Source organism: Pogoniulus pusillus, chromosome 19, assembly GCF_015220805.1.
Source record: "Pogoniulus pusillus isolate bPogPus1 chromosome 19, bPogPus1.pri, whole genome shotgun sequence".
In the NCBI taxonomy this organism is placed as follows: domain Eukaryota; kingdom Metazoa; phylum Chordata; class Aves; order Piciformes; family Lybiidae; genus Pogoniulus; species Pogoniulus pusillus.
In genome coordinates, this window is record NC_087282.1 from 23,097,254 (window position 1) to 23,111,412 (window position 14,159).

Consider the following 14,159-nt stretch of genomic DNA (forward strand, 5'->3'; position numbering starts at 1 on the left):
CCTTTACCTGTTTGATCTTTAAATTCAATCACAGAGTCATGGAGTGGTAGAGGTTGGAAGGGACCTCTGAGGAGGATCACCCAGGGCAGGTTGTACAGGAACACATCCAGGTGGGGCTTGAAAGTCTCCAGTGGAGGAGGCTCCACAGCCTCTCTGGGCAGCCTGCTCCAGGCTTCCAGCACCCACACACCAAAGAAGGCTTTCCCCACGTTGGGGTGGAACCTCCTGGGTTCCAGTTTGTGTCCTTTGCTCCTTGTGCTGTCACAGGACCCCACTGAGGAGAGCCTGGTCCCCTCCACATGACACCCACCCCTCAGGTATGGACAGACATTGCTCAGCTCCCCTCCCAGCCTTCTCCTCTGCAGGCAGACCAGCCCTGGGGCTCTCAGCCTTCCCTCATCACACAGCTGTTCCAGTCCCTTCCTCATCCTCATATCCTTTGTTGGACACTCTTCAGTGTATCCCTGTCCCTCCTGAGCTGGGAATGTCCCCATGCTTACTGCAGGCAGTCTCTGCTCAGGCTGCCTGTAGAGAGCAGGGAGGGACAGCAGCCCCTGGGCACTCTGCTTGGCCCAGGGCATGGTGCCTTGCCCATGCTGAGCCTGGTGGGGACACGGTGGGCACAGTGTGGGGCTGTGACTGAGGCTGTCCCTGTCTCTGCTCTGGCAGGGGTGGTTGGACTTCAGAGGGACAGGATCTGCTGGAGAGGGCCCAGTGGAGGGCTAGGAGGATGAAGAGGGGACTGGAGGGCACTGCCTGGTGAGGAGAGGCTGAGGGCCCTGGGGCTGCTTAGTCTGGAGAAGAGAAGACTCAGAGGGGATTGAATCAATGTCTGTAAGTGTCTGAGGGCTGGGGGTCAGGAGGGGGGGACAGGCTCTGCTCACTGCTCCCTGGCACAGGACAAGCAGCAATGGATGGAAGCTGCAGCACAGGAGGTTCCAGCTCAGCACAAGGGGGAACTTCTTGCCTGGAAGGGTCCCAGAGCCCTGGCACAGGCTGCCCAGAGAGGCTGTGGAGTCTCCTTCCCTGGAGCCTTTCCAGGCCTGTCTGGATGTGTTCTGTGTGCCCTGAGCTAGATTGTGTGGCCCTGCTGTGGCAGGGGGTTGGACTGGATGATGTCCTTGGCTCCCTTCCAACCCCTGACACCTGTGAGCCTGTGCAGTGTGGTCTCAGCAGAGCAAACGGTGAGGAGAACCTCCCTTGCCCTGCTGGCCACCCCAGGGTGCTGCCATTGGTCCTCTTGGCCACAAGGGCACACTGCTGTCCTGTGGGTCATTCCCTCTCCAGCAAGGCTGCAGGGTCCTTGGTTGCATCCAAATTAGCTGGCACAGAGCAAAACTGTGGCAGTGGAAGCTTAGCTGCCTTGCAGAAGCAGTGGGCAGAGTTCTGCTTGCACAACAGATCTGGAGCAAGTTCAGTGGCTTTATGCCAGACCTGAGCTAACAGCAAAAGGGGACTCTTTGCTTGGGTGCCAGAGTGTGTCTAAATGCTGTTCAAATGGTGCCACAGCCCACAGAACACAGCTCTTCCCTCTGGAAAAGTCCTTCAAGCTCACCCAGTCCAACTCTGACTCTGCCAAGGCTGGGGCTAGACCATGGCCCTCAGCACCACAGCTCTGCCTCCCTGAAACACCTCCAGGGATGGGGATTCAGCCACCTCCTGGGCAGCCTCTGCCAGGCTTTGAGAACCCTTTCAGGGAAGGATTTTCTCCTAACATCCAACCTCAGCCCCTGTGGATTTCATCTGCCTGGCGGAGCAGAGCCTCTGGGACTGAGGGAATGTGAGAGAGGCCTTGAGAACATCACAGCACCACAGAGTGCCAGGGGCTGGGAGGGACTTCCAAAGCTCAGCCACTCCAACCCCCTGCCAGAGCAGCAGCACCCAGAGCAGGTCACACAGAACACAGCCAGGCAGATCTGGAGTATCTCCAGAGGGAGACTCCACAGCCCCCCTGGGCAGCCTGTGCCAGGCATCTGCCACCCTCACAGGCAAAAAATTCCTCCTCATGTTCCCATGGCACTTCCTATGCCTCAGCTTCCACCACTGCCCTTGTGCTGGCATTGGGCATCCCCCAGCAGAGCCTGGCTGCAGCCTCCTGGCACTGTCCTGCACATCTTTATCACCATGACTGAGGTCACCTCTCAGGCTGCTCCTCTCCAAGCTCCCAGCCCCAGCTCCCTCAGGCTCTCCTCATAAGAGAGCTGTTCCTTTCCCTTCAGCATCTCTGTGGCTCTGTGCTGGACTCTCTCAAGCAGTTCTATGCCCCTCTTAAACTGGGTGGCCCAGCACTGGCCACAGTCCTCCAGATGCAGCCTCAGCAGAGCAGAGCAGAAGGGCAGGAGAACCTCTCTGACCTACTAACCACAGCCCCCCTAATCCACCCCTGGATGGCTCTGCCCCTCCTGGCCACAGTACTCCAGATGTGGCCAGAGCAGACCAGAGGGGCAGGAGAACCTCTCTGACCTACTAACCACAGCCCCCCCTAATCCACCCCTGGATGGCTCTGCCCCTCCTGGCCACAGTACTCCAGATGTGGCCAGAGCAGAGCAGAGGGGCAGGAGAACCTCTCTTGCCCTACTGACCACAGCCCTTCTAATCCACCCCTGGATGGCTCTGCCCCTCCTGGCCACAGTACTCCAGATGTGGCCAGAGCAGACCAGAGGGGCAGGAGAACCTCTCTTGCCCTACTGACCACAGCCCTTCTAATCCACCCCAGGATGGCTCTGCCCCTCCTGGCCACAGTCCTCCAGATGCAGCCTCAGCAGAGCAGAGGGGCAGGAGAACCTCTCTGACCTACTAACCACAGCCCTCCTAATCCACCCCAGGATGGCTCTGCCCCTCCTGGCCACCAGAGCACACAGCCAGAGCCGTTTGTGGTGACCAGATGCTGCAGCAGAGGTGCTGTGGCACTGCCCTCTCAGGCAGGTGTCCTGGCCCAGCTCTGCAAGGTGCACTCAGTGTCAGAGCTGCTGCTTTTGGGAGCCTTTTGCACCTCATTTGCCTGCAGTAACTTTGCCACTGAAGCAGGCAGTTGGAAGTGGAGGTGGTGGGGGGAAACATAACCTCTCTCCAAGGCCACAGGACTTGTGTGGCTAATGAATACAGCATTCTGCAGTGGAAAGCTGTGCTCAGGCTCTAAGTGCTGAGCTATTACATTTCAATGCTACTTTCATCAAAGATATTACAAGGGGGAAGAAAAAAAAAACCCAATCAGGACTCTGCCACCACTGACAAGACCTTGGCTACCTTGGTGGGAATTTTATTGCCCATCTAATTACTTGGCTGAAGATGCTGAGAGTTAAAATCCCATTTCCCACCCCAGCAAGGGTTTTAGATCTTGTTCCCTGGCCCAGAGCCAAGCCCAGGAGTGAGTTTGTGCATCCCAAGGTGCCCCTGCTGCTGCTGCAGCTGAGTACAAGCCTTGAAACTGCGCCGCAGTGAAGCTGCAGCTCTCTGCTCCACAGGCAGGTGAGCTGCTGGAGTACCCAAGCACACAGTGAGTGACCTTCTGCCAGTCCTTCTGAGCCTCCAGCAGGGAGCTCTGGGAGGTGCAGGCTGCTGCCCTAACTCCTAACTCCACCAGGCCATTGCCCCAGTTTTGTGGTCAGTGGGAGCCAAAGCAAACCCAGTGCATAGGCAGCAGAAACAGCCCCAACTCTCCCAGCCTGCCCCCATAGGGAGCTTCTCCAGCCCCCTGATCATCTTTGTGGCCTCCTCTGAACCCTCTCCAGCAGCTCCAGGTCCTTCCTGTGCTGGGGACACCAGAGCTGGAGGCAGCACTGCAGGTGGGGGCTGAGCAGAGCAGAGCAGAGGGGCAGAATCCCCTCACTCATCCTGCTGTTGGACATCTAAAGCTCCAAGTGACAAACACAAGGCAACTGCTCCTCCTGCCTCCCTCTCTCTCTCAGTGAGTTTCTAGAGCAGCAGCAGCCAACTGCTCCTCCTGCCTCCCTCTCTCTGAGTGAGTTTCTAGAGCAGCACCAATGTGCTCTGGTGGCCAAAGCCATCCTGGGCTGGCTTAGAAGGGCTGTGGTTAGTAGGTCAGAGAGGTTCTTCTGCCTCTCTGCCCTGCTGAGGCCACATAGAATCACAGACTCAAGCAGGTTGGCAGAGAGCTCCAGGCTCAGCCAGCCCAGCCTAGCACCCAGCCCTGCCCAACCAACCAGACCATGGCACTCAGTGCCCCAGCCAGGCTTGGCTGCAACACCTCCAGCCACGGCCACTCCACCACCTCCCTGGGCAGCCCATTCCAGTGCCAATCACTCTCTCTGCCAGGAACTTCCTAACAACATCCAGCCTAGACCTGCCCTGGCACAGCTTCAGGCTGTGTCCCCTTCTTCTGCCCCTGGCTGCCTGGCAGCAGAGCCCAACCCCACCTGGCTACAGCCTCCCTGCAGGCAGCTGCAGGCAGCAATCAGCTCTGCCCTGAGCCTCCTCTGCTGCAGGCTGCACCCCCCCAGCTCCCTCAGCCTCTCCTCACAGGGCTCTGCTCCAGGCCCCTCCCCAGCCTTGCTGCCCTCCTGCCAAGGAGACATGCAAAGCAGGGGGAAAGGCACAGGTGCCTTGGTGGGTTGAGGGAGGCTCAACTGCAGGTCTCCAGGCAGCAGGGGGGTGCTGGGTCACCATCAGTGGGTTGCAGATGGGTGAGAAGTGCCAGCTCCCCTGTATCACACCTCACAGAGCCCTGCATGCTTGCAGCCCTGAGCCTGGCACAGCAATGGGGGGAGGCTATGAAGGGAAGAGAGTCTCAGAGCACTGAGCAGGCTCCTATCTCCAGGAGGGAGTTAGCAATCACTCTGTGCTTCTCTACTGATGTCCCCAGCTCAGGAGAGACAGAGACCTGCTGGAGAGAGCCCAGTGCAGAGCCACAGGGATGAGTGGGGGCCTTGAGCATCTCCCTCTGGAGAGAGCCTGAGAGCCCTGGGGCTGGTTAGTGTGGAGAGGAGGAGGCTGAGAGCAGATCTGATCCATGTGCACAGACACCTGAGGGGTGGGGGTCAAGTGGAGGGGGCCAAGCTCTTTTTGGTGGCCAGCAGCAGTAAACCAAGGAGCAACAGCTACAAACTGGAGCAGAGAAGGTTTCAGCTCCACAGGAGGAGAAACTTCTTTGGTGTGAGGGTGGCAGAGCCCTGGAGCAGGCTGCCCAGAGAGGCTGTGGAGTCTCCTGCTCTGGAGCCTTTCCAGCCCCTCCTGGCTGCATTCCTGTGTGCCCTGCACTAGATTCTGTGACCCTGCCCTGGCAGGGAGCTTGGACTCAATGATCTGTGGGGGTCCCTTGCAACCCCTGAGCCTGCAGTCACACAATGATAGAATTGTTTAGGTTGGAAGAGACCTTTGAGATCCTCAAATCCAAGCACTAACCTAGCACTGCCAGGTCAGCACTGAATCACATCCCTCAGCACCACATTCACAAGGCTTTGAACCCCCATCCACCCAGGGGTGGGGGCTCCACCACTGCCCTGAGCAGCCTGTGCCATGGCCTGGCAAAAACAAGCAAGCACAGAAGCCCAGGGCCAAGTCTGAGGGGAGGAGAACATTTTCTGCCTGTGCCACACCTGCTGCATCACTTCCCCGTGCAGCCCACCAGGCATCTCCAGACTGCACTTTAATTTGGGATCTGCCCTTTAGAGATGCTGCTAAAGCAGAGGAAGAGTAGGAGGGGAGGCACTGGAACAGGCTGCCCAGGCAGGTGGTGGAGTCTCCATGCCTGGAGGTGTCCAAGGAAGGAGTAATGTGGCACTTCAGGACTTGTTGGGTAGAAGACTCTAAGGTCTTAGAGGTCTTTAGCAATGAGTTTCTGTGGTTCTATGAAACAGAGGTAATTGTCTGCTCAACCCAACACTGCAGCCACATGCAGGAGCTGTCTTGCTGCCAGTCAGAGTGCAGAGCCCAGGGCAGAGCTGTGTGTGAAGGAGATGCTGCTGCTGAGATGGAACTGAGCAGCAGCAGGTTTGGGGCAGAGCTGTGTGTGAAGGAGATGCTGCTGCTGAGATGTAACAGCAGTAGCAGGTTTGGGGCAGAGCTGTGTGTGAAGGAGATGCTGCTGCTGAGATGGAACTGAGCAGCAGCAGGTTTAGGGCAGAGCTGTGTGTGAAGGAGATGCTGCTGCTGAGATGTAACAGCAGTAGCAGGTTTGGGGCAGAGCTGTGTGTGAAGGAGATGCTGCTGCTGAGATGGAACTGAGCAGCAGCAGGTTTAGGGCAGAGCTGTGTGTGAAGGAGATGCTGCTGCTGAGATGGAACTGAGCAGCAGCAGGTCTGGGGCAGAGCTTTGTTCTAACACCATTAGCAGTGGTGCCAGGGCTTGCAGCTCCTTCTCCAGTTCCCTGTGAGCAGAGCCCAGCTGCAGCCTCTCCATAGTGTCCCTTCAGATAGTCCCTTCCTAGAGCCATAGAAGCATAGAACCTGCAAGCTTGGAGAAGCCCTCTGAGATGGCTGAGCCCACCATAGCCCAGCTGTGTGGCCACCAACCATGCCCTCGAGTGCCATGCCCAGGTGTTTTTGGGCACCTCCAGGGATGGTGACTCTCTACCTCCCTGGGCAGCCTGTCCCACCACCTCACCACTCTTTGTTCCTAATGCCCTGGCAGGTTTAAAGCTGAGGCTGCTGGTGGCAGCAGTGCCCATTGCAGGCTGCAGTGCAGCCACCAGGCAAGCTGCCAAGGGCCTGGGCAGTGCATCCAGCGCCTCTCACTGCACTCACCACCCTCTCTGGGGCTTGCAGAGCTCTGCATCCGACTTTTCTGACGTGAGAGGGAGGTCTTCTGGCTGCCACCTGCCAGAGACACTCTCTGAGCAGCTGCCTGTTCAACCTTGAGGCGGGTCCCCCCAGATCCATTACTCACTGGCATATTTCCTTACTCCTGTGCCAGCCAAGGATGACTTCAGCACTGATTGTAATGGATTGCTCAGCTAGGAAGGATCTGAAGGCCAAAGGGCTCTCTCTGAGAAGCTTTCTGCAATCTAATCCCTCTCTCATTTGCATGTCTCTTGCACAGCCCCAGGCTGATGTGATGCAGCACCCCTCAAAGCCCTCTCTGATAAGATGGTCCTGGCTGTTACCAACCTTCAAAGCCTTGTCTTTAGCTACCCCTGCCTGTGGCAGATGTCTCAGGACCTGAGACACAATCCTACTGCCTTCCAGGGGAGATGTGCTGGGTTTCTTTGCATTTTCCTTGATAAAAGCTGGAAGAGGAGGTTTAAGTCTCTTCAGCCCACTGCCAGGTGATAGCATGAGAGGAAATGGCCTCGAAGGGTGCCAGGGGGTGGTGAGACTGGAGACTAGGGTCTGGAGAGCAGGGCTGGGAAGGGGCAGCTGAAGGAGCTGGGGTTGTTTAGTGTGGAGAAGAGGAGGCTGAGGGGAGACCTCATTGCTCTCTGCAGCTCCCTGAGAGGAGGCTGCAGTGAGGTAGGTGTTGGGCTGGCAGAGAGGAGCTGCAGAGGAGGCAGCAGTGCCCAGGTGGGCAGCAGAGCCAATGGCATCCTGGGCTGGCTCAGGAGCAGTGTGGGCAGCAGGACAAGGGAGGTTCTTGTGCCCCTGTGCTCAGCACTGCTCAGGCCACCCCTGCAGTGCTGTGTCCAGTTCTGGGCTCCTCCATTGCAGAGAGATGCTGAGGTGCTGGAAGGTGTTTGGAGAAGGGCAGCAAGGCTGGGGAGGGGCCTGGAGCACAGCCCTGTGAGGAGAGGCTGAGGGAGCTGGGGGGGGTGCAGCCTGCAGCAGAGGAGGCTCAGGGCAGAGCTCATTGCTGCCTGCAGCTGCCTGCAGGGAGGCTGTAGCCAGGTGGGGTTGGGCTCTGCTGCCAGGCAGCCAGCACCAGAAGAAGGGGACACAGCCTGAAGCTGTGCCAGGGCAGGTTCAGGCTGGCTGTGAGGAGGAAGTTGTTGTCAGAGAGAGTGATTGGCACTGGAATGGGCTGCCCAGGGAGGTGGTGGAGTGGCTGTGGCTGGAGGTGTTGCAGCCAAGCCTGGCTGGGGTCTGGTTGGTTGGGCAGGGCTGGGTGCTAGGCTGGGCTGGCTGAGCCTGGAGCTCTCTGCCAGCCTGCTTTAGTCTATGATTCTATGATTCTGCACTGCAAACAGTAATGCAGTGGCTGTGGTAAGAGACCTGGAAGCCTGCAGACAAGGAAGGACAAGGGAAAGCAGACCCCACACGAAGTGAGCAGTGACTCAGGTCAGGAGGCTCTGCAGGTGCCTGGCATGACCCCAGGAGTGCAGCAAGAAGGAGCTGTGTACATTGAGCTACCTTCAGGTGGCAGGCAGCTCCCTGGGAAGCAGCAGGCTGAGCAGGAGCTGCAGGAGGTTAGCCACAGGGAGCTGAATGAACTGCCCCAGGAGTAAGCAGTCTGTACTGCAGCTGCAGCACATCTGCTCCCTGCCAAAGCTGGGGGTAAGGCAAAGCTGAGCCAGCACTGCCTTTGCAACGACTTAGGGGTGCTGAGTGATGAGAAGCTTGCCAGGAGCTGCCCAAAAACCCTCCTGTGGTCTGGGCTGCAGCCAGAGCAGGGAGAGCAGCAGCACAGGGAGGGGATTCTGCCCCTCCACTCTGCTCTGCTCAGCCCTCACCTGCAGCACTGCCTCCAGTGCTGGGGAACACAGCACAAGAACCACCTGGAGCTGCTGCAGAGGGGCCAGAGGAGGCCACCAAGGTGATCAGAGGCTGCAGAAGCTCTGCTGTGGGGACAGGCTGGGAGAGTTGAGGCTGTTGAGGCTGCAGAAGAGAAGGCTGCAGGGAGAGCTCAGAGCAGCCTTGCAGTGCCTGAAGGGGCTGCAGGAGAGCTGGGGAGGGACTTGTGACAAGGGCTGGGAGTGGCAGGAGGAGGAGAAAGAATGGCTTTGAGCTGGGAGAGGGGAGAGTGAGAGTGGAGATGGGGAAGAGATTGTTGAGAGTGAGGGTGGGGAGAGACTGGCACAGGTTGAGGGTGGTGAGAGACTGGCACAGGTTGAGGGTGGTGAGACACTGGCACAGGTTGCCCAGGGAGGTTGTGGAGCACAGAAGCACCCAATGTGATCAAAGATCTGTGCTTCTGTGCTCCACAACCTCCCTGGAGATGTTCAAGGCCAGGCTGGATGAGACCTTGAGCAACCTGTTCTAGTGGGAGGTGCCCCTGCCCATAGCAGGGGGTGGCACTGGATGAGCCTTGGGGTCACTTCCAACCCTGGCAGTTCTATGATTCTGTGTGCTGTGAGCACAGGCTGAGGGAGCTGGGGGGGTGCAGCCTGCAGAGGAGAAGGCTCCAGGGGCACCTCAGAGCTGCTGCCAGTGCCTGAAGGGATCCTGCAGGAAGGCTGCAGAGGGACTTGTTCTGAAGGTGCCTAGGGACAAGCCAAGGGGGAATGGTTTGGAGCTGAAGGAGAGCAGGGTTAGAGTGGAGCTGAGGAAGAAGTTCTTCAGTGTGAGGGTGGTGAGACTCTGGAATGGGTTGCCCAGGGAGGCTGTGGCTACCTCTTTCCTTGAGGCTGTCCAAGGCCAAGTTGGATGAGGCCTCAGGCAGCCAATCCTTTTGAGAGGTGTCCCTGTCCCTGGCAGGGAGCTTGGAGTGGATAATCTCTGAGCCACTTTGTGATTCTGTGATCTGTATCAGTGCTAAGCTGATCTGGCTGGGAGGGATGTGCCCAGAATAGCTGAGCATGCCTCATGGCCATGAATGATTTATGCTGAGCCCACCTCCAGCCCTCCCCCTCTGCTGCCTCATCTCTGCTGACGTTTCTGCATCACTGTGTAAGATGCTGTCTGCTCTCCCCTCTTGCTCACAGTCAGACACAGGCACACTTGGCTGCAGGGTAGGCAGGTGCTCAAAGACAGCAACTGCTGGAGGGAGTCCAGCACAGGGGCACTGAGATGCTGAGGGCACTGGAACAGCTCTCAGATGAGGAGAGGCTGAGGGAGCTGGGGCTGGTTAGAGTGGAGAGGAGGAGGCTGAGGGAGCTGGGACTGGTTAGTGTGGAGAGGAGAGGCTGAGGGAGCTGGGGCTGGTTAGAGTGGAGAGGAGAGGCTGAGGGAGCTGGGGCTGGTTAGAGTGGAGAGGAGAGGCTGAGGGAGCTGGGGCTGGTTAGAGTGGAGAGGAGGAGGCTGAGGGAGCTGGGGCTGGTTAGAGTGGAGAGGAGAGGCTGAGGGAGCTGGGGCTGGTTAGAGTGGAAAGGAGGAGGCTGAGGGAGCTGGGGCTGGTTAGTGTGGAGAGGAGAGGCTGAGGGAGCTGGGGCTGGTTAGAGTGGAGAGGAGAGGCTGAGGGAGCTGGGGCTGGTTAGAGTGGAGAGGAGGAGGCTGAGGGAGCTGGGGCTGGTTAGAGTGGAGAGGAGGAGGCTGAGGGAGCTGGGGCTGGTTAGAGTGGAGAGGAGGAGGCTGAGGGAGCTGGGACTGGTTAGTGTGGAGAGGAGGAGGCTGAGGGAGCTGGGGCTGGTTAGTGTGGAGAGGAGAGGCTGAGGGAGCTGGGACTGGTTAGAGTGGAGAGGAGGAGGCTGAGGGAGCTGGGGCTGGTTAGTGTGGAGAGGAGAGGCTGAGGGAGCTGGGGCTGGTTAGAGTGGAGAGGAGGAGGCTGAGGGAGCTGGGGCTGGTTAGTGTGGAGAGGAGAGGCTGAGGGAGCTGGGGCTGGTTAGAGTGGAGAGGAGGAGGCTGAGGGAGCTGGGGCTGGTTAGTGTGGAGAGGAGGAGGCTGAGGGAGCTGGGACTGGTTAGTGTGGAGAGGAGAGGCTGAGGGAGCTGGGGCTGGTTAGAGTGGAGAGGAGGAGGCTGAGGGAGCTGGGGCTGGTTAGTGTGGAGAGGAGAGGCTGAGGGAGCTGGGACTGGTTAGAGTGGAGAGGAGGAGGCTGAGGGAGCTGGGGCTGGTTAGTGTGGAGAGGAGAGGCTGAGGGAGCTGGGGCTGGTTAGTGTGGAGAGGAGAGGCTGAGGGAGCTGGGGCTGGTTAGCCTGGAGAGGAGGAGGCTGAGGGAGCTGGGACTGGTTAGAGTGGAGAGGAGGAGGCTGAGGGAGCTGGGGCTGGTTAGAGTGGAGAGGAGGAGGCTGAGGGAGCTGGGGCTGGTTAGTGTGGAGAGGAGGAGGCTGAGGGAGCTGGGGCTGGTTAGTGTGGAGAGGAGGAGGCTGAGGGAGCTGGGACTGGTTAGAGTGGAGAGGAGGAGGCTGAGGGAGCTGGGACTGGTTAGAGTGGAGAGGAGGAGGCTGAGGGAGCTGGGGCTGGTTAGAGTGGAGAGGAGGAGGCTGAGGGAGCTGGGGCTGGTTAGAGTGGAGAGGAGGAGGCTGAGGGAGCTGGGGCTGGTTAGTGTGGAGAGGAGGAGGCTGAGGGAGCTGGGGCTGGTTAGTGTGGAGAGGAGGAGGCTGAGGGAGCTGGGGCTGGTAAGCCTGGAGAGGAGGAGGCTGAGGGAGCTGGGACTGGTTAGAGTGGAGAGGAGGAGGCTGAGGGAGCTGGGGCTGGTTAGTGTGGAGAGGAGGAGGCTGAGGGAGCTGGGACTGGTTAGAGTGGAGAGGAGGAGGCTGAGGGAGCTGGGGCTGGTTAGTGTGGAGAGGAGAGGCTGAGGGAGCTGGGGCTGGTTAGAGTGGAGAGGAGAGGCTGAGGGAGCTGGGGCTGGTTAGTGTGGAGAGGAGAGGCTGAGGGAGCTGGGGCTGGTTAGAGTGGAGAGGAGGAGGCTGAGGGAACTGGGACTGGTTAGTGTGGAGAGGAGGAGGCTGAGGGAGCTGGGGCTGGTTAGTGTGGAGAGGAGGAGGCTGAGGGAGCTGGGGCTGGTTAGTGTGGAGAGGAGGAGGCTGAGGGAGCTGGGACTGGTTAGAGTGGAGAGGAGGAGGCTGAGGGAGCTGGGGCTGGTTAGAGTGGAGAGGAGGAGGCTGAGGGAGCTGGGGCTGGTTAGCCTGGAGAGGAGGAGGCTGAGGGAGCTGGGGCTGGTTAGAGTGGAGAGGAGGAGGCTGAGGGAGCTGGGGCTGGTTAGTGTGCAGAGGAGAGGCTGAGGGAGCTGGGGCTGGTTAGTGTGGAGAGGAGGAGGCTGAGGGAGCTGGGGCTGGTTAGTGTGGAGAGGAGGAGGCTGAGGGAGCTGGGGCTGGTTAATGTGGAGAGGAGGAGGCTGAGGGAGCTGGGGCTGGTTTTTTTGATCACATTGGGTGCTTCTGTGCTCCACAACCTCCCTGGAAGTGTTCAGGACCAGGTTGGATGAGGCTTTGAGCAACCTGCTCTAGAGGGAGGTGTCCCTTCCTATGGCAGAGGGTTGGAACTGGCTGAGCTTTGAGGTCCCTTCCATCCTAACCCATTCTGTGATTAAGTTGCACCTAAACATGAGCAGAATGTTCTTGACTGTGAGGATGGCAGAGCCCTGGAGCAGGCTGCCCACAGAGGTGGTGCAGTCTCCATCTCTGGAGGCTTTCAAGGCCCTCCTGGGTGTGTTCCTGTGTGATCTCTCCTGTGTGATCCTGCTCTGGCAGGGCAGGGTTGAGCTGAATTGTCTCTGGAGTCCCCTTCCAAGACCCACCAGGCTGTGATTTTGTGGACACACTGAAGGTCCAACTTGGGTCTTTGAGCAGCCTGCTCTAGTTGGAGGTGTCCCTGCTGCCTGCAGGGGTGTTGGAGAGGACTACCTTTGGGGATCCCTCCCAAGCAGATGAGTTCTGGGATTGTGGGCCTGTGACTCTGCCAGAGCTCTTACAGTGCCTACAGCATGCAAGGACTTTGGGAAGCTGCCAGGAGCTGCTCCCTTTCTCCAGCACACATCCTGGTGCAAGTGAGCTGTAAAACCCAGGTCGATGTCAGGGTGATGCTGGAGGGTGGAGGACAAAGCAGATGTGACACACAGAGAGCATTTGGAAGGCATTCAGCATCCTCCTTGCTGCTCTTAGCAACACCCTGAGGCAATCCCATTTCCAGAGCATCTCCTCTCCACCTCCCCATGCTTCCTTGGCTCCCTGCTGCAGTGACACTCTGCACTGGAAAGCTTTGCCTGCTTCCAAGCCTGGGGGACACCACTTTGCCCTTTGCACAAGTTACAGCAGCCTGCTGCAAGGCCTAGAGAGCTGCCCTGGGTTCTGGCAGTGTCAGAGCATCACAGCAGCAGCCTCATCTGCAGGCAAATGCACCCAGCTACTGCCCCTGAGGCTTCATCCTCTGTGCTCAGCACTGCTCAGGCCACCCCTGCAGTGCTGTGTCCAGCTCTGGGCTCCTCCATTGCAGAGAGATGCTGAGGTGCTGGAAGGTGTTTGGAGAAGGGCAGCAAGGCTGGGGAGGGGCCTGGAGCAGAGCCCTGTGAGGAGAGGCTGAGGGAGCTGGGGGTGTGCAGCCTGCAGCAGAGGAGGCTCAGGGCAAAGCTCATTGCTGCCTGCAGCTGCCTGCAGGGAGGCTGCAGTGAGCTGGGGGTTGGGCTCTGCTCCCTGGTATCAGGTGATAGAAGGGGAGGGAATGCTGTGGAATTGTGCCAGGGCAGGGTTAGTTTGGAGCTGAGGCAAAATGTCTTTGGTGCAAGGGTGGTCAGGGATTGGCAGAGGCTGCCCAGGGAGTCCCCATGGCTGGAGGTGCTCAGGAAACTGTGGCCATGGCACTGAGGGCCATGGTTTAGTGTCCATGGTGGGGTTGGGTTGAGGGTTGGATGATCCTGGAGGCCTTTTCCAACCCAAACAGTTCCCTGACTCTGTGCTCGTGTAGATAACAAGAAGGGGACTCTCTGTCATACTCTGTGTCCCTGCCCATACATTTACAAGGGTTTGGGTTTGCAGTGGGTTTGGGTTTGCCTCCCAGGAGAAGCATTCCTGAGGATCACACTTGCTAGAAGTACATCATGAGAGGAGACCTCATCAGCTGCCTGGAAGGAGGTTGCAGTGAGGTGGGGATTGGGCTCAGCCCCCTTGAAACAGGTAATAGAAGGAGAGGAAATGGCCTGGAATTGTGCCAGGGGAGGGTTGGGTTGGAGATGAGGAACACTTTCTTTGCTGAAGGGGTCAGGGATTGGCAGAGGCTGCCCAGGGAGGTGGTAGAGTCTCCATGCCTGGAGGTGTTGGAGGAACCTGTGGCCATGGCAGCTGTGGTGCTGGGCTGAGGGTTGGACTGGATGGTGCTGGAAGCCTTTTCCAGCCAAGACAATTCTGTGATTCTGTGCTCATGGGACAAAGATTTCAGCTGTGCAGGCCCTTGGGTGGCAGTTGGGCTTTTGTCACAGCAGCTCCTGGTGCAGGTGCTGGACCAAGCCTTCTGCAGGGC